The 25,760-nt window shown below is 39.2% G+C and overlaps 1 long non-coding RNA gene across 1 annotated transcript in view; it reads left to right on the forward strand.

Moving 5' to 3' along the window:
- LOC103146599 (uncharacterized) overlaps positions 1-22,413 on the forward strand; it is an 85,386-nt gene extending 62,973 nt beyond the window's left edge. The window contains exon 5 of the long non-coding RNA XR_477153.2: positions 21,861-22,413. This is a non-coding gene — a long non-coding RNA (uncharacterized LOC103146599). The remainder of the gene's footprint in view (positions 1-21,860) is intronic.
- Positions 22,414-25,760: the final 3,347 nt, after the last annotated feature.

The raw sequence follows: 25,760 nt of genomic DNA on the forward strand, positions 1-25,760 counted from the left end.
AAAATCCCAGTTCTCCACGTTGATATTGTTTTTACAGATTTCCCTGGCGCACAATTTGGCGCGTTTATTGCTGGGATGGTCTCAGAGACAAGATGATGGATGAGGAGATGGACTGCGGTTTAATAAGTGGCTGAAGTTGATCAATTCTAATATCATATCTGACAATCTGATTAATTCAGCAGGCCGTAATATGGATGTGTTTGTGTGTTTTTTCTTTCTCCGCGCATGTATCGGATAATTCGTGTGTGTTAAAAGCCTTCTGGGTAAAAAACCCACCTGCAGGACTACAATCCCGCTCCTCTGATACGAACGCAGCATTTAAGCGAGCGCTCATGTAAACACGCTGGAAACAGACGGCTACGTTGTCCATTCTCCTCCTTGCACACTGTGCAGCAAATTCCCTGAAGCATGAAACCACTGTGCCTCAATTCAACACGTTCTGTCCAGTCAGTCCCGTACATTTCCACCATCGATTGAAGAGGTCCTCATCTGCCGCGCTCCGATCTCTTTGCTGCGTCCGCTGTTTCTAAGTTTTCTGAATCCAGCGCCAGTTTGAAGCTCCTTTTTTCTTTTTTAAGATCTCAGCATGCAGTACAGCTAAAAGCCACCCTGTAGCTGGAGGAGAAAGAGCCTCTCTGCACCAAACTCTGGTCTCTGCACGCTGCTGTTAGCCTGACACTTTGCCACATGTGACTGCAAATCAATAGCAGTACATTACTGTAGAAAACAGCACGGCTCTTCGCACCGCTGATGGCTTTTGTATTTAGTACATTTATTCCTTTTTAATAATCTCTGAATGGGCTTCCATTAACGTTGATGTCACTCCCTCAGAATATAAGACATTTGAGCAGTTTTTTTTTTGTTTTTTTTTACAAAAACAGACTGAATCACAGCTAGAAAATTAAAGGGGTTGATAGAAAATTGGGTGCATTAGTGATCTCAAGTAGAATCTTCTGTTTTTCCAGTCACCATGCAACAAAAGGAAAGACTTTCACAATTGGAGCCTCTAAGTAAAGCATTTTAGGCTGACGAGATGAAACTTTATTCTAATCGGGGGGTAAAATAAATCTCGTTTACAAGACAATGCACAACTTGCCAAAAGGAGGACAAAATCTAAGATTTTAACTATTTTTAGGATAAATAGTTTCACATTTAAGACATCAAAAATGGTGTATAAATGGTATTTGTAACTAATTTACAGTATTAAGTTTAAGTTAGAATAATTGTTGTGGTTTTCATGATTAAAGTGGTAAATGGAAAGCTACAACACAAATGCTAACTTTAGCAATGTTAGCTGGTATGCGCAATTGTACATTGGCCTCTTGGCTATATGTTTTCTTGAGAATATGAGTAACTAATAATGGGCGTAGAGATACTTATTGGTGAAGAGATGAGACAAAAGACAATGTTCTGTTCATGAAGAACAGATATGCTAATGTTTATGTGGGATTGCCCATTTTTTGTTTTCAGTTCCAGATTTAGCAAACCATGAATAGTACTTTAAATAATCTATAACTAATGTACGATATTAAAGTCCAAGTTGGACTAACGTGTCCATGTGTCATTGTCCTCAGGATCGTCTAATTTAATGATTGATTGGTAGGAGGCTGCAGAGAGTATAGCCTTAAGAGTTAGCTAGCTTTTAGCTACAAGCTAACCGCCTCCTGCCAATATTTATCATTGTGGACATGAAAAACTTTTACCAATAACTCCTGCAATATAATCTCAACTAAAATGCACAATATTTGTGAGATTGCCATATATCAGATTCATGGTGTATTTAAAAACTTGTTGCAGTATGCAAATTTTAGTAGTTAAAAACTTTTTTTTTTATTTGCTGCTGCCGCCACATGGTGGTGGTTGAATAAGACTAAGACAAGAGTCAGTTCCTAATGTTCCTAATGGGAAGCAGCAACACAAGCTTCATCCAGTCACGCACTGATGCAAATAGGAAATGTTAAACATCTGTAAATAAGCAGAGTAACAATTGTCGTAAAATATTCACCAACACAACAGAGATTAAATAAGTTTGTTTTGTATGTCACTGCTGTGAGTCTTACTGCTGCATTTATATGGAATATTAATTTTCTTAAACTGTTCTGCTCCCGATCTGTAGTAAATTGAACACTTTACATAAATTCTGTTTGTCAGAGTTATTTTCCTGTCGTTTTCCATTTGGCGATCTCGGAAAAGTAACTCCCTTCCAGCTGCATCTTTATTCAAGGCGGCAATTTAAGCCAAATTACATTTTGGATCTGGAGACGGAAACAATTTGTATTTGTTGATCTCAATGCAATCATCAAAGCTTAGTGGTTTTACTCACTGCTTCTTCTTTTTTTTCTTTTTCTTTCAGGAAATATAAAACTAAAAGCACCTCTTCAAAAACAAATGTTTCCATTTTCTTGTTTTACGGTTCTTTAACCTTTAATTAATTTTTTAAATTTGTAGAATATGAAAAAGGATCAGAGGAAAACAGATGTAGCGTTGACCTCCATTATTTACAGATTTCCCAGAGGAGTACATTTTACCAGATGCACAAGACCAATAGGATATTGAGTGCATACAGTTCGAAAACACACGTCTTGACTGAAATCTTTACATAAATTTAATTTTTTCGGCTGAGTACATTCGAGGAGGGTCTGCTGAAAACACAGTGGGCATAATTTGTACCCAACAATCCCTCCAATCCTGTGAATAATGGTAAAGGAGTTTGGATTCCTGATTAAGTGACATTAATTACTATTTTGAATAATTACCTCTGCCTTCGCACAATTAACTTCTTTCATCCTTTCCGGTTAGCCACGTCTGAGGAGGTGATTCTTCGCTCTCGGTCTGCCTGCTACTTTAGGAGAGAAAGCAGAACTCGATTAGTTTGTGTGGCCGCATCCGTAAAAGCAGGTGTAATGAGCATCAAGGAAAAGGATATCGGAGAAGAAACTGTTGCTGCCCATTAATCTGGAAAAAACTTCCTAATTAGTTGAAATCAGAAGATGGGAACTTCTGAGACATTTGCTCATCTTTCCAGGAAATCTGGGATGTGCAGGACTCAATTTGCAAAAAAAATAAAATAAAAATACAACAAACCAAGAATCTATAGGTCTCTATCAGCATGTTTATTAGTTTTGGGCTGTATCAAATACCAACTGTCCACAAATAGCTTGAAACTCCTTTGATAAATGCTTGTAATTTCCCTTTTTAATAGATCAACCCACAAATATACCTCAGTATATATTAATTCAAAACCGTTTAGGTAGAAGCTAATATCTACAGTCTCGCTTATCGCCGCTTCTTGGAGCACAGGCAATCAGAAGCAAGGAGACTAAATGGCACTTTTGGATTGGCTGCTTTGCAAACAGCAGTCGGTACCACGTCAAGTAAGAATTGTGCAGGTATTTCAGATTCTCAGATTTGAATAGAAATCTGAGAATAAGCTAATTTTCCACAAATAATTTAGAGTGACGTTCCACCGACGAATCCACAAACGAGTGAATCGGCCAATACTGATGCGCAAAAAGCTGTGTGTAAATAAACCACAAGACTTCTGGAGTAACGTTCTCTGAACAGACCACAGCAATACTGAGATTTTTTTTGGACTGTAAACCTCAAGACCATGTTTAGGGGAAAACCCGACACCTAATATACCTCCAGCTTCACCAGCTGGCTAACCGTGTGCTCATCTCAACACCAGCATGTTCTCAAGTCGTAGCTTATCTGCAAATCTACAACAGAACCTCTGCAAAAGAAACAGAATCAACCAACTAAACAAGACGCCTTTTTTTTTTTTTTTCCTGTGTGATTATCTATTGCTTTGTTCAAATCTGAGAAAAAGTGGCATGCCACAGACTGACTCACTGCTCAGCTACCTGATCAAGCGAGACGAGAACAACCTGCGCACAGCTCTATACGATCCCACCGGGGCAGTCTTACAGATTCTGCTTCTCGCAGCAACACGGTGCCCAATGTTGGTTTGTGCCCCCTCAGACGCCCCCCTTCGTCTTCTCTTTCCGAGAAGCCATGCTTTCTCTTGTTTCACACCTCTTTGACCCGTAGTTCTCGACGAGTGCATTAACACAGATGAATAGCCATGCTTGTATGGCCGTAATTAGGCCAGAAAATTTCATCTACTAATGTGTTTGGCAAGGTACTCGCCGTGAACACACACACACACACACACACACACACGGCAGCTTTCAAAGCAGTCGACACACTAGGATTATGAGAGGGGGGCACTGTATGATTCACACTGTATAGTGCTTCTAGGCTGAAGAGCCTCTGCTTTTAATGGCGCTCAGTTTCTCTCCAGCAAGTGAGTGTGAATTGATGTCTTAGCAACGTGGGATTTCGAGCTGGTTTTGTATATTTTTGATTCATTTTGGATACAGCTTCAGGCTTTGAGGTTTTCTCCCCTTCTGTTCTCTCGGTATGTAAGAATAGCGCGGGGTTCACGCGTTTTGTGGCGAACGGTGAAGACAAAAAAAAAAAAAAAAAACAAAACAGAACTGGAATTAATTTCACCGGTTGTTTTCTCGTGAAGGTGCACGTTCCAAATCATCGCTTTGTCTCGCTCCTGACGGACGTGCATCCTGAAAGGAAGCCCGAAATTGAAATGGCAACCTTGTGTATTATTAACGATGTTTGTGTTTTGAACGTGTGCATTTAGTCATGACTCAACTCCTGGTAATTAATTAAGAACAATCTAATTAGGTTTGAATGAACCAAGCCGATCTTGCATTTTTGAGCAGGGATGAATCCTGTTCTTTGATTTTCTTGTTAGTCATGCGTAATATTTGTTCGCACTGTTTTTGTTTCGAAGAAAAGGAGATTACATTGAGCTAAATAGGCTTCAAAGTAAAGCGCTGAATGCAGGGTTGAATGTGTTAAAAGCATGAAATCTTAATCAAAGGTGTTTAAATGAGCTAACTCGTTGTCGAAATGTAAGTTTTTATTCACGACATGAGTTTGACATTTTTTCCAGCACAGTAGAAGCTGTGTACTGTCTGCTCACTTTGGCTAATGTTATTGTCAATGTTCTTAGAAAATGCATGAAGTCAATCTATTTCATAATGTTTTAAAGTTTCAGCTGTGTCTTATCATTCACACACACACACACACATTTATATATAAAGTCTGTTAAACATTTGCCTGCAGATGTTGTTCACTGCACCAACCATAAATTAATAAAATATGGTGCAGCAGATGAAAGGAGACAGGTCTGTGCACGCTAATTTATCATCCTAATATTTAGGATAACACAGTAGATAAGTTACCCTTTGTTAAAATTTTAGTCCACGTAATTCACTAGAAATATGAGGTTTTGTAACTTGTGTGTGAATGTTACAGCATTCACAAAAATGTGCTGAAGCCATCTAATTTTAGCATGCTAATTTTAGCATGCTATCTTTCAGATGCTAGCTTTAACTTCTGCAGTTATGTAGTGAGTTAAGTTTAGTTTATCTTTTCCTGGATACATACGCAATTTTCCTAAATTACAGGGTATGGATGTGTGTGTGTTTTTATTCTTGGCAGCACTTCTTTGCACAACATTTAACAGCACATGGTCATAGCATACCACGGCTCAAGTATTGTTTAAACAATTGGAACACCTGCCACTTTCATCTGCTACTTTGTCCTGTATACAGTGAATGCAACACAGTGAGAGGGTGAGTCAACGTTTGAAGGACTGCACAAGTCTGTTGGTTGAAGAGGAGAGCAGAGAAGACACAAAACGGTCAGGGATGAGATCATGCAGATACTGGCCAAGATTACTCAAGTGTTAGCCGTTTCCTGTGAAAGAGAATCCAGCGCTTGATGCAGAAGGCTGTGAGGATGCAATATTTCTAAATTGGTGTTTGTGTGTTAGCAATTTTCCTTTCATTGGTCACTGTTACTGTATTACTGTCACTTTAATTATGTTAAAAAAAAGATGAAACGCACAATAGTCCTAGCATCCCCTTGATAATGTAATTACCGCCTACAGTAGCTGTTAGAAGCTCCTGTAGATGTTAAGAACAGCAGGTCGTGTCTTCTTATGAATCAGTGTGTTAATTGTGGATTGACGCTTGGTGTCGAGCGAACAAGGTCTAGCATGCAGGGTGATGCTGTAGCTAAGACCCGAGGCTCTCTCTGTAATTGGAAATGACAGGGTAGATGCTATAGCTGGAAGGGTCAACTGTCTGCTGCGCACACACACACACACACACACGCACAGATGCAGTGCACATTTTCCTTTTCTCTTTCCTTTCCACACATGCATGTTCTTTCTTGGTTTTCTGACATTGCTCCTCAGTTTCTCTTCTCCAATATACTTTAACTCGCGTCATGCACATCACATACACACACACGCCCCCATGGCTTGGTTGTAATTAGTGGCACAGGTTAATGGTCACCCATAATGCCTCTAATTGGACTGGCAGGCACCATTACCCAGAGCTAATCACCATTCCCTGGGTGACGAGGCGTCCTGAACCTCTGACCAATCGCTGCTAGCAGGATCTGTATCACATATTCAGGGCTCGATGAACTCTACTGCACCAATTAACCAGCTCTGACCAACTCACTGACTCCCACCAAACACTACCGTGCAAACTGTACCTTCTTTGTTTGCAGTTTGCTTTGTTTCAAGGTTCTTCCTGGATGATTTTCTTGAATTGGCATGAAGGTTTAAGTTGTCTTTTGGGTTCCCCACGACACAGGACATCTCTTAAAGGTGTGTTTAGACAATCAGTTGAAAAACATAGCGTTGAGATGGCTTAGCTATAAATGTTAAATTATGTGAAGTAAAAATTTATGTATGAAAATCATTAAGGGGTTATGTTTATAGGTTTTGCTTCATCGTATGTCCCAGGAGTGTGTTTTATTGTCTTTTTTTGCACTTTTATGATTATGTTGTGCATCCATTTTATTCAAACAAACTATTGGGACCACATTTCCCAGCATTCATCACACTACAAACACTGAACAGGGTAGTTGAATAAGGTGAACTAGTCGTTTTCTACTTTTTATTTCTTTAAGAAGAAAATGTATTTCTATTCTGTGATGGTTACTTTTGTCTTTGTCTCTCTTGATGCTGTAGCTTTGACTTGCAGTCAACATGCTTTAAAATCAAATGTCTGCACCCTGAACAGAAAGTTACTTTATCACCTCACAGTTCTTAGACCTTGGAGATTTTCACTGGCAAAGCAACTGAAGGCTTTTAGTGTGCCTATACTCAACAGAGCAGATAATGTAACATGCAAAACAGCATTTTTAATTCATAATCACTGAGCTCCGCAAACTGGCTAAACCCTGGACTAAAAATTTGAACCTGTGTTTGTACTGGAGATGGAAAAATGTTTAATTCGACTGAGATCAGCTGACAAAATATTAAAAGAACTGAAAACGTAGCGATGCTGCAGAAGTGTCCAGAGCCTTGGGCTAAATTTGCGACACACCAGGCTAAGCAGGCGTTGATCTGAGCCTGCACTCGTTTCATATTCTTTTTACTTTGCTCCTAAAGGAGGCGCCACAGCATCCCACCTTCGTGAGAAACTTTATCCTTGAAGGTCGAGGACGACCCACTTCCTCCAGTGCAGTTCAAAATCTCACAGAGGGGGTCGAAAATGTTTCCCACTGGAATCCCAGAGTGGGCCAAGGACGGTTTTCTCTTGTGTCCTCTTGTGTTTGAAGGGGTCATTGACTACGTGCCTCAACCTTTTCCTGTGCTCCCAGGCGGGGACCGGCGACAACCCACCTCTGCTGTCCGAAGAGTGGTCTCCGCGCAGACTGTTCCTGCACTCTTCGAGGGGTTAAGCTCAACCCAGCCAGTTGATATTCCAGGCTTAAGGATATATTATCCCTCCAAATGAGATCTGAGTCAACGTCATTCCTCCAGAGTCTCTCTGCCAGTCACCACAAACCCATCTTCCCATCACAGCGTTATGGTGAAAGCCATATTGTTCCAGAAACGCGTAGTTTCTGAGTCTGTGTCCAGAGGTGTTCTCAAAGGGGTTCCGTCATGAGATTTTTGTTTTTCTCCCTAGTTTTGAGTGGCTTGTGTTAGTTTTGTATTTGCTGTGCGTTGTTTTTTGTCATTTCTTCTGACTGTGTTTAGTAATTTTCTGCTTAGGTTTCATTTAAAGTGTTGTCATTTTCCTGGTTAGCCACTTTCAGCCTCTCAGCTCCACTGTGTTCCCATTTATTCAGTTCGATTCAGTTTGTTAACCCTGCCACAACTAAAACCTCGACAAATGCACCTTGTTTAGGCATCTTTTCAATCCTTGTGATTGAAAAGATGCCTAAACAAAGCTTATTCTATCCAAGGCTAACATTCCTGACCTTCATATTTCCTCTCAGACGAAATGGCCAAAATAAGTTTTTGCCGTTCAAAATGAATCTGGCCCACCAAAGCCTTCAGGTCCAGCCGAACCGTGAGGACGGCGTTTGGATGGGAAAGTGAGGGAAAGGGATTGCTGTCTAGAAGGATGGCAGAATCCTGAACAGTAGCAGAGAGCTTTATTTAGCTTCCCACATCACGAGGCTTTCATTTTCATGCCCATTAAACATGACCTGAGTTTAATTGCATTTGCAAGCTCCTCAACCAGACCCGGTTTCACATTAAGGTTTTGGAGCTCTTTCCCACAAAGCTCGATTTATCTTCAGCTGTCTGCAGCGTCAGAATGTAGATGTTTCTGTGTTTATTCTCATTATTGAATGTGTAGCATTTAATATGCTCTTTGCATAATGCGCACATATGCAAACATGTTGAATATTTCATTATACGCTATTAAGTCGGTTCGAGACTTAAGCTATTATTACTGAGCAAACTTATAATCCCTCAGTGAGGAAGTTTTTTTCCTCAGAAATACGGGTTTATTTGAAAAAGCGCTGTTAAAAGTTTTAGTGCAACACTGCAGAACCTTCTGCGTGAGTGAAATGACATGTTTTTAACCATTTCACTGTAAACCGTGTTACAACAGATGCTGGTTGATTTGCTTATAAAACCCCGACCATATACAATTCCCAGGTGTTCATTATGTTATAAGCTGTTGCACCCAAGGAGAAACGGAAAAGGGTTTTCATTACCGAGGCTTTTGCTGAAGGTCTCAAGGCAGGAAAGAAAGGCGCCAAGGAAGGAAGGAATTAAGGAGACGCAGCAAGAAAGGACACAAGGATGGACAAAAGAGGAAAGACAAAGGAGTGAGAGAAGGAACGAAGAGGACACGAGGACGGGGTAAAGCAGGAATTAGGACAAAATAAAACAAGGAAGAAGGAAAGTTGGACATATAATTGAAAAGACATAAGGGAAGGAAGTATATGACAGAGGAATATACTCTAATTTCTTAATATTGTTTTTTTATATACTCTTTCCATTGGCACATTGTCTCACTTATAACGAGACATTTTTCCAAACTTATAAATGAAATAATTTACCCGTAGAAAAAGTGTTTTCTCATCACTATAAAGGAATCGACTTAAAACAAACTCCTGTGTCTTGCTGAAAAGTTGCTTGTAATTTAATTGGGCCTTATTTCAACTGCACTAAGAGATGGCTGCACTAGAAACTAGACCACTTAAGATTCGATGTTTTTGTAGTAGTGTGGCAATAAACATGTAACAGAGTTGTTCCTTTAGTACAAAAAGAAAGAAAAGGAAACATTTTTTTATACTTTGCTTTATTAGTTGTACATCTGTCACATTATTCGTTCTCAACGGTTAATCCGCTCGTCTGCTATTGTGCGCTTAAAATTCCTCAAAAATAATTTCAGCCGGAGAAAGTCTGGCATTAATGATGCGAAGATTTGAAGTCACGTATTCCCAGTGTTTTCACCTTAAGGTCCTTTTAAATAAAGAGATGGTGGTGGGGGGGATGTGAGGGAAAACAATTTTCTCGAGTGCTGTGAAGTGTAATGAAGTTCCTGGAGTACAGATGAAATGTCTTCCCCCCCCAGACTTGATAAACCAAAATTTTAATCCTGTAACCATGAAGCTGAAACAAAGAGAAAACAAAACATGAAGTTCAAAACACCAGGAAGATTAAGTAAGATCACAATCTCCTTGAACATTTTTTACTTTATGAGATAAGCTTAGATTAGGGAATCAGAAGATAGCATATATATCAAAGTACCACAGGATTTTGTCTTTTCCTTTTTGTGTGCTTGAGCCCTTGAAGCTTGTTTTTTTCGATGAATATCCTTCAACAAATGGGGACAAAGACCTTTGCTGCTCAGAAATATTGAGGGACGTGGACAACGAAGGCCTGCTCTGAGATTTGAGTCAGATTTTGTCCCCACACGGCAAAAAGTGCCTTAGTTGCTTCCAAATCATAGTTTCAATTTGGAAGTTACCAAACACTTCCACAATTTTCTGGCACTTGTCACTCTTTGCTTTAGCTTTATTCTACTGGATCCCAAATTTTGCAACATTTCTTCTCTGTCATTCCGTTCTAGACGATCCAACTAGGAAGAGATTTCACACCCACCTGCACGGTTTGTGCTTCAGGGAATCATTATTTGGAGCAGATCTTTCACTCAGTATTGCCAACTGATTTTGTCAGACTGCAGAAAGCACGCAGGACACCAGCAGGTTCTGAACGGTTTACTGTAGATCTGCAGCGATGCGTTCTGGATGCAAAACAACCATATTTTGCTACACCTCATCAGAATGTGAGGAAAAGAAATGGAACTTCCTGCTTCAAAATAAGACCACAAAATAGGAACATCTAACTATTTCAAGAGTTCAGATGTCAAACTTCATTTACCTGAAAATTTATGAAACATCCAGTTAAATTTGTGCTCCAGAATTCATCAAAATTTATTTCAGGGAGACTAAGTGCGCTAAATCTTTTCGAAGTTGGCAAGAATGCTGAAGCAATAAATAAAAATTAGATACACTATTAGGAGATCAGCTGTTTTTTTTGTTTTGTTTTTAGTTAAACTTTGACCATTACTGTCACTGTAATATTCCTAAAAAATAGTCGAGCAGCAGTGTGTGTTTCTATCCAGGTCTGGAAAATTGAAAGATGAGTTCCCAGACATTTTTCACATGTCGGTAGGAGTTTTATACAACAACCATGATAAAACAAAACCTGACAACGTGATGCAGGTCTTCCAGTTTGATTGTCTACATCACATGTGTCAAACTCGAGGCCCGGGGGCCAAATCTGGCCTGCTATAGCTTTTCATATGGCCCTCCAGACTCCAAATTACATCAATGAGTCCCTCCAGTTTTTCCACAACTACGCAAAATTCACATAAAATCAACAGATCCCCACATTTTTTTTCTTGTTTCACGACTGAACAGTGCTACCAGACGGAAATCGAAAACCCCAACAAAAGATAAATCCAGAGTGCTTTTCTCCTGGAGGTGGAAACTGCCGTTTCTGTCCGTTGACATGATCTTGCACTTTAGGCAGTCACCCATGATGCCTTCCATGTCTCGATGCCTCCTGTGGAGTTTCACTGCACTTATTTCCACTTTGCCTCCTGAAAGCAGCTGAGCCTGAAGCATTAGCAGGTTCGAGACAGCGATCAGTAGATTGAAAACACGCGGCCCACCATGAGAACATAAGGGCCTAGTGCGTCTGTTTGCAATGAAAGCTATGCTATCCAGAGCCGTTATCGGCCGAGACGTTTCACTGACGTGCATTATGGTTATCTTTGAGGTTGACTGTTTATATTTGGAGTTAATTTATTTTGACGGAGCATCAGATAAGATGTTGGTTGAGGAAAGTTTAGTGGAGCTTCAAATACAAGTTTCCTGGAGTTTAAATATCTGTATGCTCACTTTGTGATCCCGGTGCTATTGTTTGTCCTCTAATAAAGTGTTACAAATGTTTTCTATTTATTTAGTGTCGTGAAAAATGTTGCTCGAAGATTATCCAGCATAACTTTAAAAAAAAAAGAAGTTAATCATGTTTGGAATAGCTGTAAAGTTGTTTTCCATTTTCATTTTCATGAACAAACGGAAGATGCAAACTGAAAGTGGATTGAGGAAATATTTACCCCGTCTGTGTTTTTCTGTGTTTACTTCTGTAATACATGTGAAATGTTTCTTGTAAAAAAAAAAAATAACCTGAGTTGCAATAAAATGTAATTTTCAAATTATGGTCTATTTATTGCAGCAAAAAATAAAACAAAAAATAAAAAATCAATCCAAACCAGCCTGATTCAAAAAACCTCTGTCAACCTGATAACTGGGATTCAACCCTGGACATTGACAAGGCCACTTCAAGACCTCAAGATGTTGATTAAATGGTCAGATCATTATATTTGTGCATGGCTCAAATATGCTTGAGCTTACGGTCTTGAAAGTATTAATCTGAGTCACAGTATCGTAACTTCCTCTCAGCAAACTGTGAAACTAACTACTATGTTGCACATCTTTTCTCTGGAGGACAGCCTTGACACTTTGTGGCATAGATTCAAGAAGGTGTCTGAAAAAAAATACATTTCTGTCTTTTTTTTTTTTTTTTTGGACCATTCTCTGCAAACCCAACTAATGCATGAAAATTCCTGTAGATCAGCAGATTCTAAAATACTGAGTCCCGTCTGTTTGGCACCAACAAGAATGTCCAAGGTCGCTTAAATCGTATTTCTTCTCCATTCCGACATCTGGATGTGCTCAAAAAACTGAGGAAGCTGGAGGAGAAAATGAATGTCAAAACTAAGAAACCATTCATGAAAGTAATTTTTTTAAAGAATTGTGTGTCTTTGTAATAGACACACAATCCAAAAAGATTTAATCAAATCACAGTCGGCCTTCGCAGCACTTTTGCTTCTCGGGTCTCGGTACAACAATTACATTTTTGTTAAATTAGGTCAGAACAACACATGTTTATCCCTCAAGTTTGGAGCTTTTGTACGCCTGCATTGTATGTTGAAAATTAAGTACTGTATGGGTCTATAAAGAGAATAAAAGGTGATTTGGGGGATTCTGAATAATGCATATGCATTGGGATCAAGGTTGTGGAAGTCGGTACTCTGCTGTCTAGAGGGGTTACGTTACTTTTGGAGCGACGTCATCATCTTGCTTTTTTTGCTTCATGTTGAAGGACTAGCAGACCGTTTCAGGATGAAATTTCGCTGCCCTTTGACTGCCCCAAGGTGGTCAAATATTCAGCCAAAGTAATCAAAAAGTAGGCCACGGCTATCGGTTTCAAGCATCCAACATGCTGAGGTGAGAGGGACATCTGGACAGTGTAGCTTCAGATAAAGCAATGTAATAATTTCTGCAAATATTTGAGTCACAGTTGTCAGTTCTGTTGCAGTGATGCATGTCTGGTGTACTTTTGAGGGCTGCATCTGTCTTCCAGCCGAATTCTTTACATAATCCATCTGCCTAATTTGGAAAATAAATGGTGCATGTCAAATATTTGGTAAGGGAATGTCAGCACATTGTTTCCTATTGCATTGTCTGCAGAAAATAGATATGCAACATTGTGACAGGGCGTAATGGGCTGCTGGTGGACATCCAGGTTGCCTAAATGATTTTATGGCTTAATAAACAACTAAACATTGTCCTGAAACCATGTGGAGAAAAAAACCCCAAAAAACAACTTTGAAATGGACGCCTTTACATTTCCTGGAGGGAAAACACAAAGAAGACTTTTGTTCGGTGAGCTTTTTATTCTGTTTGCAACTAACCAGATAATTTGGAAAATATTTCACTGTTTTTTTTTCTGCTTGTCTGATTATCCTGATTCCAAAACAAGCTCAATTGTCGGCTTGCTATTTTCTTGCTGTGTCTCTAAGTGCTGTATATACACTTCCCCTCAACGACAAAAGAGTGCTTCAAAGATTTATGTGCTTTCACAAAGCGTAAAGGGGCACGGGCGAGTAAGTCACCTTACTATTTTTCTGTTGTGTCACTTCTTTTTAAAACATCCTTCATCTCCACAGGACGCTCTTCTTCTCTCTTTCTCTCTCACATTTCCGCTCTCTGGTCAATTTCCTAACCATTCGCGCAGTTTCTTCTTCTCTGGTCCCTTCGACCTCTCGCTGTCCCCGCACCGTCGGCTTCATTCAGCTGCCAGTTCGCACGCTGGCCGCAGCGTGACATTCAGGGACAATTGAGTCGTGGCAGTTTTTAGATGGTGACTGTGGCGTTTCAGACTGACGTTTCTGACAGATGGCAGAGTCGTGTGTGTGTGTGTGTGTGTGTGTTTCCTGAGATCTGCCAATATGTTTCTTTGCTTCCCCGTTAATTTACACACAATCATAACAGTAGTGCGAATTTTGCCACTCTTGCATAAAAATAATGTATTGCAAGGAATGGGAGATATAATAAAAATTAAAGGAGTATAACTAGAATTAATGAAATATCTACCTAAAGAGCTGAATAAATGAATATGAAACGTGTGTGATGTTTGCGATATTTAATTCCGTTTATATTTGAAAATTCAAAATGTAGTATTTGATGGAGTACTTTCTGTATTGCTCTTCTAAGAACTTAGTATCTTTACATGTGCGGCCTTTCAGATGGATAAAAGTACATCTAAAATACTCTTTGGAATCAAATTTTTATAGTCTTATTAAATGTTTAACTGTCTTTAACTAAATATTAAAGGAACAGCATGTCACGCTTCTGCTTCCTGTTAATCTTTTAAAGTCAAGCGTTCATGTTCCGTACGAATGAACAAAGGCAATTCACATCAGACAGGTTAAAGATTTTAAAATGAGATAAAATATTCTAAATGCGTTGCTGCTTTTTGTTTTGTACCGCACACGTTTGTAGCTGTAGCATACAAGTTGTGTCGACTGTAACGGAAAGAAAAAAAAATAAAATCCTCCCTGGTCTTTCACTGATTAACATAGAAAGGATTGTTTTGTTTTTGTTTTTTTTTTGGTGTTTTGTTTGGTTTTTTGACTTTGGTTATCCAGTGTCTGGATGACTAGTCAGTGTCTTCAATTGAGTCTGAGGTCTTTTTTTTTTTGGTGTTTTGTTTGGTTTTTTGACTTTGGTTATCCAGTGTCTGGATGACTAGTCAGTGTCTTCAATTGAGTCTGAGGTCTTAATTTAGCTAAATTTGCAAGAAAGCTCATGAAGTTGAGCTGCCGCTACTAGGAATAATAGGTAGTTAAATTAAAGTTAACTGCAAATCAGAGTCAGGCTAATATCTAGTTGCGTTCGAGCTAATAGCAATAAAAGCTGTTAAACCAGCTAATCAGCGTCTAGCTAACAGCTACTCTGATTCTTTGTACTTTACCAGTCCTGTATTTAGTGACATGAGTTAAATTTCATTGAAATTCTGTATATCTTTTAAATTAATTTAGATGTAATTGTCTATGTGACGTTTTTTAATACAAAAAACTCTGACTAGGGCTGTAAGAGGTTTGTAAACAGTGTGTAAATAATATTCTTTTGCTCAGAACTGTATTGGCTGGTTCAAAAAAAAAACACTACAAAGGCAAAAATGAAGGAACAACCCGATCTGATAAAGATGTTTTTATGCAATGAGGAGAAAAAAAAGACGTATAATCGGTTGAAGCCAATGCAAGGGAGAAAACTGGCAAAATGTTTTCATAATTGATTTGGGGGGAAAAAAGACTGTTTGTTGTGTGCAAAATAATAGAGAGCTGTATAACAAAAAAAAAACAAGAAACCAGCAACACAGCAGCAGGTGAAACTTGGCATGCATTGTTAAAGTCGAGACTTGACTGCAGCAGAAACTAATTTCCTTTGCACCAAAGCTGACGGATGGACTCAAGGAACCTTATTTTACCCTATAAATGTTTTATTCCCAGATCCTCCAAACTAATAGCTGCTTCCCCTTTGTCCGTCTCCTTCCCCTCCACACATTTCTCTCACCTTACTCAACCTTTTTTCAGCTCTCTGATGGGATGAAATGTAAAATAGTCTTGACTTTATTCTTTGTTAAATTTTTCTTCAAATTATTGGTGAAGGAAAAAACAACAACCCTGGATCTGTACAATAGAAATCTATGCAGGGTTGCACTCATTATCAGTTCACTTATTATGAAAAAAGCAAATTTGATGAATTTAACAAAAGATCAGTTACTCTCACTTGTAAGTAAACCAGCCTCAATATTTTAGTTAAAATTCTATACTTTTACTTGTAACTTTACTTTTTGTTGTTGTTGTTGCTGGCATGCATTTCTTGTACAATTTCAAAATCAAATGAGAACAATGGATAAGTACTTCTAATATTAATGATATAAGAAAAATAAAAAATACTTAATTGAGGACGAAATGAGAGATTTATGTTCTGTTTAACAAAAAACTCATTAATTAATCAAAAAGGATAAAAGTAATAAAGCTTCAAGTTTTTTCACTCAAATTTTCCCAGTTGCTAGTCTGTTTGAAATCGTCTTAAACATTTCACACGATTGAAAGTTATTGCAAGAAAAGTGAATCAATTCTACAAAATAAAAAAAAGATTTCCCTCATTAAAGAAATATTGCAGAAACAGTTGCTGCTTTTTCAGCAGATTTTATTGTCTATAGATTTTACTTGCGAAGTTATGCGTAGTTATTTATTTACGCAAGTCTCTTCTCTAAAACTGGAACAGTCAACCACAGTGCAAAATGGAAAAATCCGTGTTTTTTAGCCGACAATTGGTGTTTCGATTCCATAATTACCGCTGATCTTCCTGGTCAGATCTTCAGTATCTCTTCTGATCTTGTCTGTTGTTGAGAATTCATAAAAGTGGTCCAACAACAATTTAACAAGTAGGAATGATGGATCCTGAGCACATACGGATAAAACTGTCACATTTACATCCACTATGTTCTTGTGGTAAATTACAAAGGGGAAACCTTTGGGTTTTTCTTTTTCACTTGATATTCCGCACGTCTTGTAACAATAAAGCTGAAGTGAAAACAGGTGTGTCTCTCCGAGAGGCAGTATGTGTTTCTTAGTGTCATAATTACGCTTTTCCTGCAATAGAAAAGTTTTTCTTTTAATATAACACTGAGAGTCTGCAGCAGGTGTGTGCTTTCTGTTTGATTATAAAAAGCAACCCCCCGTTGTGTCTGTGTATCATACCTGTGTGATGCTGAATACACGTCTCTCTGTTTTCCTGACAACTGAGAAGATCTATTCACAGCTGCTTCATTGAGAAACGAATGTGTGTGTGGGGGGGGTTTGAGGAGAGCTGTCACTCAGCTTCCCGTTCCTTTTTATTCTTTCGGTGTGAATTAGATTTGGCAAAGTTGAGCTCTAGTTTTATGTGATCACAGGAGGGTTTTTGCTGCTGCCAAAAATTTATTTTTCCCTTCACTTCACAGAGGAGTCTGTGTTTATCTTGTCTTAATGATTCCAGGATTCGACACTTGTAATGACTTGTAAGCTTGAAAAAAGTTTAACTTTTGCTTATTTTTCATAAAAACACACACCGAGCTATGTTTCCTGATCTTTTCTTTGTCCTTGCCTTTCTCAGATTTCCCGCCTCACCTGTCATGGTTTGAGTCAATTCATCCGTTTTTTTCTTATTACGTGACTGTAATAAGCCACAGCAGATGACTGTTTGCTGTCTGGATAAGGACTGCATATCCTTCTTTGTCATCTCCTTTATTTTTATTCGCCTCAACTCCCGGTTTGTGGATCTGCCTGCTCTCCACTTCTCCACAAGCTGTGAGTGTCAGCTGTTATTCCATCAGTCCCTGTTGCTGCTTCTGTCTTGTTGTTCTACTCCATCCATTTGGCTGTCTCTTCTTCTCTCTGTCTCTTATTGTGGATGTCTGGCTCAGCCCTCCCACCCACATGCTCTCCTCAATAACCCTGTTTTGATTGACTCTGGTGGCTGAAATGCCTTTTGGAGACAAGGAAATGCCGCAATGCTTTAAATCCCTTAAAAACTCGATTTTGAGGGTTTTGTTGGAAAATACCAATTTTAAGTTTTGTTTTGTTTTTGTTTTTTAAATGATGGCTATTTGAAACAGCAAATAATTGTCAGTATCTCAGTTTCAACACATGTAGAAGAATTTCTTCCTGTAAAATCAGGCTAAAAACATCTCAGCTAGTCAACAGTTCCACGAAAGCTGCTAACAAAAAAGCTAGCCCCTATAAGCTAAACTCTGATTTGGTGTTGACTCTTAACAGCTCTTAGGTTGATGGTTAGCTTGACTTTTAACTGTTAGCTTGAGTTTTAAAAGGTGTTGACTTGACTTTGAGTCGGACTTCGCTCAATTCGAGTAACTGTTGTTCAACTCGTATTAGCTGTTAGCTTGATTTAATTTGACTGTTAGCCTGACTCTGGATTAGTTTGACTCTGAGGGTGCGTTCACTTGACTCCAATTAGCTCTTAGCTCGACTCTGGATAGTTGTTGATTTGACTCTGAGCAGGTGTTAACTTGACTTTGACTGGGTGATAGTATCAATGTAATAGTTACGTGAATCTTAGCAGCTGTTAGCATGACTGAGCACCAGTTAGCTAACCACTGCTTGAAGTCAAGTCAAAAGAAAATAAATAAAATGTCAAAGGATGGATGCTGGAATGGTGGTTAGTAACCATACGTTCATGGTGTGCATGCAGTCTCCCAACGTAGTTTTTATTTGATTCTCCAAACTTGCATCCCACTGTCCACTGTTCAAGACGAGAAAGTTGCTGCAACTCCACACAATGCCAATTCAGATCCCCAAAGCATTTTGTTGAGTTAAATTGTTTTTTGTTTTTGTTTTTTCATAAGTTTAAACCTCATTATTTCCCTTCTTATAACAGGGTGTTATTGTTTTCACCATCCATTCTACTCCTTATTCATCTCAGGAGCTGCCTGAGGGAGTACAGGCAGCTCCTGATTATTGGTATTAACTGAATTTGGACTCACGAATACAGATTTGGCATTTTAGCGGTCACAGGTCACACATTTTAGCAAATAGTAGGTTCGCAGTTGATGTTTTAAATCCAAAAGGTCAAAGACCAACCTCTCTGTTGTTGTTGTTTTGTTTTTTTTTCTATTTTGCACCAACTAATAGGTAGGCTGCAGTTTTACTTGCTGGCAGTGCAACACAACTGCATGGCAGTAATTCTATATTTTTAGATTTTTTTTTTACTTAATTCTTATTTGTGCATGACAAAATGTTTATGAATATTTGATTGATTTGTTTTATTCAGACAAATTTCTCGCTCCCTGTATCGACCCACTATTTGCCTGCTCTCTCACGCTCATCAGCATGATTTGCAGCTATTTATTATAACAGTGGGGGCCTGACTGTCACTTTCTATGGTTTGTTGCTTTCCTGACACGCCTCTCTGTGACAAGGGAAATGTCACTGTTATACATCAAGCAATTTGTTTGTTTGGTGGAAGTCGGTTTTTATTGTCTTTCCTTTGATTCACTTTCTTTCCTCCGTGTCGCCCTACTGCCTTCGCCTCAGAGGCATAAAAGTAGCAGTAGGGTGGGCACAAATGGCTCAGGACAAAATGACAATCACCCTTATGATTTAATAAAGCAGAGTTCTTGTTGTTTTGATCACCTTGGCTTTAACTGGATTCCACAAACTGAGCATAGTATTTATAATGTAACGCATTTACAGCAAATTAAAACTGGCAGTCAAAATTTAAAACACTACTACAAGATGACCTATTCACGTTGCTGTACACACTAAACAGATGGTGTAAAAGATATATTGGTGAGATCTAGTGAGAAATAATTTCTCCGCAAACTTTCATTATGCAGGATGATGGAGTTTTTAGAGCAGTGCAGAATAAATGGCTGATATGCTGAATGTTTACTAAAGCCATGACTTTCACGCTTAAACAAAACTGGTGTTAAAAGGTGATGCTCTTTAAAATAAAGAGGACTCTATTCAGCAAAGATGAGAAAATACTTTCACATCGAGGACACATTTAGTTCATTATCCATTTGGAATATAAACAGGGTTTTTTAAGGTTTAGGCTGTTTTGCAGCTGAGATAAATCAGCATCATTCCGACCACTAATGTCTAACCAAAAGATTTGAACCAAAGCAGCATTTACTCATCGTTTTTTTCCCTTGACACAACTGTTGGATTCCTATGAAATCATATGCAAACAAATGTTAGATCAACAAAGCAAGGTAATGAATATCAAAACCACTCGGAAGGCAGCGAACAAAATCCAACAACAGCTTCGGCTTAGAGCCTCACAAAATCTTGACGTCTTCAAGCCATCGCCCTTGTAAAACCTGCACATCCATCTCTACTCCATGGTAAACACATTTGCCTTTAACGCTAGCACTACAGCAGATATCACATTAGCAAACAGTATTTGCCTCCCTCAGGTTGTTTCTTTAATGGGAAATTTATTACAGCTGTAGTCAAAGATGCTGTAAACAAGTAGCTCACTTTTATTGCTCCTTCTGCTTGACCCTAGTCGTTTCACCTGTTAATGCAACATTTTTTCCTTTTTAATGACACAAGCTTCAATTTCCCAGGTTGAGTGTAGCTAAAGCTAGCACCAATGCCCTCTTGCCTCTTGTCACCGCTTTACTTTCTTTACCCACTTGGACTTGGTTTAATTGTCACCAAGCAGGGCGTCTTATGGTGTAGAGATAGGATGGTCACCCCATTTAGTAGGGCAGTATACTCGACGCTGCCATCCTGGCTTCAATTCCTTATTTTCTGCATGTTTTTCCTCTTCTTTCTCTGCCCATTTCCTGTCTGGTAATTGTCAATAAATAAAGGTCACCGGAGTGAGAAAATCCAAACTACCAATGTCTCCAAAAAGTCCATCTGACATCAGAAAACAAGGTGCAGCTGCTGATCACTGTAAGCATCAACATTACCTTTGTTGGATCGTCTTGGTATCCGAACTTCCCAATGACAACAGTGAAGGAACTTTTGTGTTTCGTTCAATCTTATGATTTCCATTTTTAAACCTGAATTAAACAGCATGTCAACCTTTATATTCCACTAGATCTAACTCTGAGATCAAAATCAGCTCAGCGTTCATGGTAAAAATCTACTGATCGACGCAGCGAACTTGTAAAAACAACAGTGACAACAATGACGACCAACTAGAATTTATGCACAACTGAATTATTATTTTTTCCTTTTTACTTGTCAGAAATCTGCTCTGAACCACAAATATATGCATAACTGAAGCAGAAAGGGCCTTTCATACTCCACTAGAGGAAAGTCCAATTAGATTAATGGATGATGACAATCAAGCTCACGCGCACGAGGCAGAAGCTCTTTGCATGTCTGTTGTTAAAACGTCTCTTTCTTTTCACTTCCATCTCCAGTGTCTTGAGCTCCAAAGAAGAAGCATTTCACTTTCTCTTTGGTGGGTTGGGCTGCATTTCAAAGCCAGCCCTTCAAGACGAGTTATTTACTCTTGACAGACGCTTAAAGAAGAATGGGAAACTTAAGAGGGAAATAAAAACAGCTGAGAGTGTCTCGCTGGTGCGTAAGGGGACGATGAGCAACACCTTTACTGCACCTTGACGTTGGTTCTTCACGGATTTGGTTGAGTTTCTCCCTCCGGGGATCAGTTTGCTTGAGATCTGGTAACTGTGACCTGCGGCATCATTTCCTTCACCTTTACCGTTGCCTCATGAATTTGGGCATGCTGAACCTGCGGGGACTCCTCTCGTTGCCGGTTGAAGGTCGCTCAGAGCAGTGCTTTATTGAATTACAATTACCCTGCAGCTAAATGTCCCCCACTACACAAACAGCCCAACAGATCTTCATTTTCATCCATCTACTGAGACCTTACCTAAGATTTTACCTCCGTTTACAGATGACTTCAACCTTTAGTTTATTAAAGAATAACAATATATTCTTAATCTTCGTCATACGCAACAAACAAGAAGATAAACCCCTAATAATCTCATGTAGAACATCTTTCAGAGCATAATATGTTAAATATACATTAATAGAAGCATCTATTTGGGTTTTAAAGCAGACGATGTTCTGATTTATGTTCTATTTTATGTCTTTCTTCAGGGGAATCGCACTGCGGCTGCCTCACAATGACTGGGACCATGTTGGCCCCTCCACCCCCTGCTGAGGGGCCTCCTGGCTGCAGAGTACCAGCACCACCAAGTGGAGAAATAGATTATTACAGCCTTATTCGTGTCACTCTTTCCTCGCCTGTGGAATAGTACAAGTGGTATTTAATTTAATCACTTATACAAATATGACATCTCTGAACAGACTCACTAAGATTTAAAGCAGCTCAGGTTTGATGAACTATTGGAGAATTGTTAGTAATAGGATACTATGTGAAGTTATGAGGAAATCAGTTTATGAATGAATGAAAATGCCTTCTAGAATAGATTAAGAAACAAAATACCGTGCTGTTATTTAAGAAATGGCATTCGCATTGATAGAAACTTTATTTATCCCAAAAAGGGAAATCCACTTATCTTGTAGCACCAACCTCAAATGAAAAAGAAATGCAAAAAATAAAAACAATTAAGCTAAAAGACATATGAAAATAACATGCTACACATCTGGTATCAGAGAGCAGTAAATTGTCCAAAATGCCCTATGAACAGAAGATCTTTTTAACCGCTCAGTTCTTGAGTATAATGAGCACAAGCGAAATGTGACTAGGATTTAGAGCAAGCAAAAGAGCTGTGCAAATAACAGCAGTTATGTAAACACTCGCTGAATTTGTGGAGCGCGGAGATTATCACAGAGTCTTAGCAGGCGCTGAGAGGAAGGATCTTCAGTAACGCTGCTTTGTGTGATGACTCCAGCTTATCGGTCAGGTGAACACCCAGGTACTTACGAGAGTCCTCTATCTCAGCAGCAGTCTCCTGGATGTTCACCTTTGGCTAAAGCTCAGTGGAAACTTTTGTTGGTCAACTTTTTCAAATGTTTTGAGTCTACAGTATTCACAAAGGAGATGAGATCATGCCACAGAGCCACTTTGATTTCTGAAAGGTGCACACCGTCGCCTAGATCAGCCTGCATCCAACCCTGATATCTATGATCCTGCACCCTTTGGATGTCACTGGGTCAAAACACTTTCTCCAAGATCATGTCCCTTTTTTTCTGTTCTGGGCAACATACCCTTGTCCCTGTGGTCTTCCTTTGTTCCTTAGGTTCGGTTGCCTAGTACTGGCCATATAGAGTCAGAGATTCTCAGATTTTGTTCGAGACTTATGTGGTGGACAAATGAGCTGAATGAAAAGACAAGCTAATGATTAATGGGTGCATCAACATTCTGCTCCAACATCTGAGGTTGCAGGATTTGACTGATTACCAAAAACACACGATTCCCAAGACGAATGGCTAAAAAAGCTGTTGCTCTGCCGGTTTTTCTGTATCAACCATAGAAACAGGGTAATGAACACAGTGACAATGCTGTGGCTCTGAGACCTCAACAGGATGCATCCTGGATGATTCCCTTTGGAGGTTTTCCAGATTCATCTCACTGGGAAGGAAACTATGTGGTATATCTGATGAGCAGAAGAGGATCTCTTGATTTCCCTTTTTCACATTTTAGCTCTACAACAAGACTTCAGATAAAAGATGGATGGATTGAAAAATAGACGAATCCACACAGACAATGAAAAGGTGAGAATAAATGACTGGACAATTGCTTCGCTTGAAGCTTTTGGAGATGTTTGAAAGTTTTCCTTGGACCCGTGCGTTCCCTACCTTCAGGTAATGTTAAAAATCGAAAGATTGATGGAGGCTCAGATTTCACAATGTGACTCGACAGCCTTGATGGATGGAAAACCTGAGGGTCATCTAGTTCATATAAAACCAAACTGTGATGTAGACCACACATTTCTCATGTACGTTTCTAGAGAATCCATATTAGAGACTTTAATGCAAGCTAAAATTAAATGCTGCCGGTAGAAACTGTGAGATCTGGTGTGTTATTTAATTCCTTAGTTCTTTGGTGGTTAAAAAAATCGTCAAAAAACCTGGTGGTTGAGGTTTGCATTAGTCTTCCTGTACACTCACTGCCAGCACACACCGCTTTGCACATAATCAGATAGCTGCAGAGACTCAACATTTTCTTCTGACAGCCTCCAAAGCCGACACCTTTTGAAGGTAATTCACTCTTCTTTCAGATCCCAACATATTCTCCCTTCCTCCCAGCTGTTTCTTTTGCTCTGCCTCCCCTTTTCTTCCCCCCTCAGACGCAAGGGTAGGAATGAAGAAGTGCTTGGATCAATAATATTGAAACTGCCACTCTCTGGAGAATGAATCTTGTAATAAAAAATGAGGCTTGAGAGCGAGGATTAAAACTATAAAGAGAGCCCTTTTTCTTTTTCCTTTTTTTTTTAAAAAGGGAAGTAATTTCAGGTTCACTTACAACTAAACCTCTTTTTTTCCAAGGATTTTCTTTTTTGTACATGTTCTACAGACTATCTGTTCGTGACTGTTTTATCTGCTTTCTTTGTTCTAAATCCAGAGTTCTGTGGGTGTGGATATGGATAGATGGAAAAATGTATGGATGCAAAACGGATAAGCAGGTGGATGGATGGATGCAGGAACAGTCATGGGTGAAAGTAGAGCAGTAGTTGGTGAAATGGAGGAAGAGGTTGACGGACAAATGATGGACGGATAAATTATGCATGTTTCAGATGGATAAAAGCAAAATGGCCGCTCAAACGCGCTTCCCATTAATATACTAAACTGATCCATTCTGGTCTTATTGTCACTTCCTCATTATGTTCCGAAATCCTGTCCTCGTTGTGCTCCTAGTCTACAAGCCTCTATTCAGGCTCCTGCGCACATTTCTGTTCGGGTTTTCCTATATCGGTCCGTGTTCACGGGCTGGAGAGCTTCCTGACCCTGAGAGGCTCGACAAAGCCAATGTTTGTGGATGAATCAGAGTGCAAAAAGAAACATAGACGCCATACAGCACGTTCCTTCTTATAAAGGCCCTGAGAACATTGTGTAGCAGTCAGAAGTGTTTCGCTGCTTAATGTAGTGTGTTTGTGTGCAGTTTGTACTTTAACTGAGATATAGGATTGCTATTGGGGCCGCTGCCTCCAGCTTGACTCCTCTACTCTATTAACCACCTGCAAACTGGACAACTCCATCTTCCCTGGTTCCTCACTCATACGCAGGCCTTGTTCTGTCATTTGACTAAGCAGTGCAGTACATCTGGTCTAAATAGGCCATCTGTCCTGCTTATTTATCCCTTCTATCCCAGTTTTTTTCTTTTTTTTTTCCTTCTACCCCCTCCTTGGCACGGCAGCCCAAGTCTGAGAGTCTGAGATTAGACTCGTGGCTTTTAGTTTCAGCCTGTCCGTCTGTCTCTGGACAATTCATCTCTGAAAGCTACAAAACATTTGCAGCGCCAGTCAGAAATTTACATACGTTCATCATTAATGTTCTGCTTTTTACTGATGAATTCTTCTGGAATTGTGTCGCTCATGGCGGTAGCATGTTGGAGTGGCGTTATTAACTTTTGTTCTTATTTGTTCTGGTTGCAGATTTTGTTTAATCGTTTGCTTGATTGTGCCGGACAACTATTCCCTCTAGTTTTGGATGCTGCCCCGCAGGAGGGATTTACGCTCTTACCTTTTTAAATCCCAGACGTTTATGATGTGTAACCATAGCAACAAGGTGTGTTTTTTTGTTGTTTTTTTTAAACAACTGTGAGCAGCTGATTCACACCCTCAAAGCTCAAATAATACCTCAACTATGATCCTAAATCCCAGAGAAGTTTAAAAAATAAAGCTTCATGGATGCAGAGCAGGACCAAACTTCCTCTTTCTCTCTCTGCTGTTTGAAAAACAACTATATTAAATAAAATACAACTTCACATGTATGTATACATTGGAATGCATAGAAAGCCTTTATTCTAAGCTTCTTCTTACTTGAAATTTTGCTTCTCATTTGTTGTTTTACACTCAGATGAACATCTTATTT

This window comes from Poecilia formosa, unplaced genomic scaffold (genome assembly GCF_000485575.1).
Source record: "Poecilia formosa unplaced genomic scaffold, Poecilia_formosa-5.1.2 Scaffold163, whole genome shotgun sequence".
Classification (NCBI taxonomy): Eukaryota; Metazoa; Chordata; class Actinopteri; order Cyprinodontiformes; family Poeciliidae; genus Poecilia; species Poecilia formosa.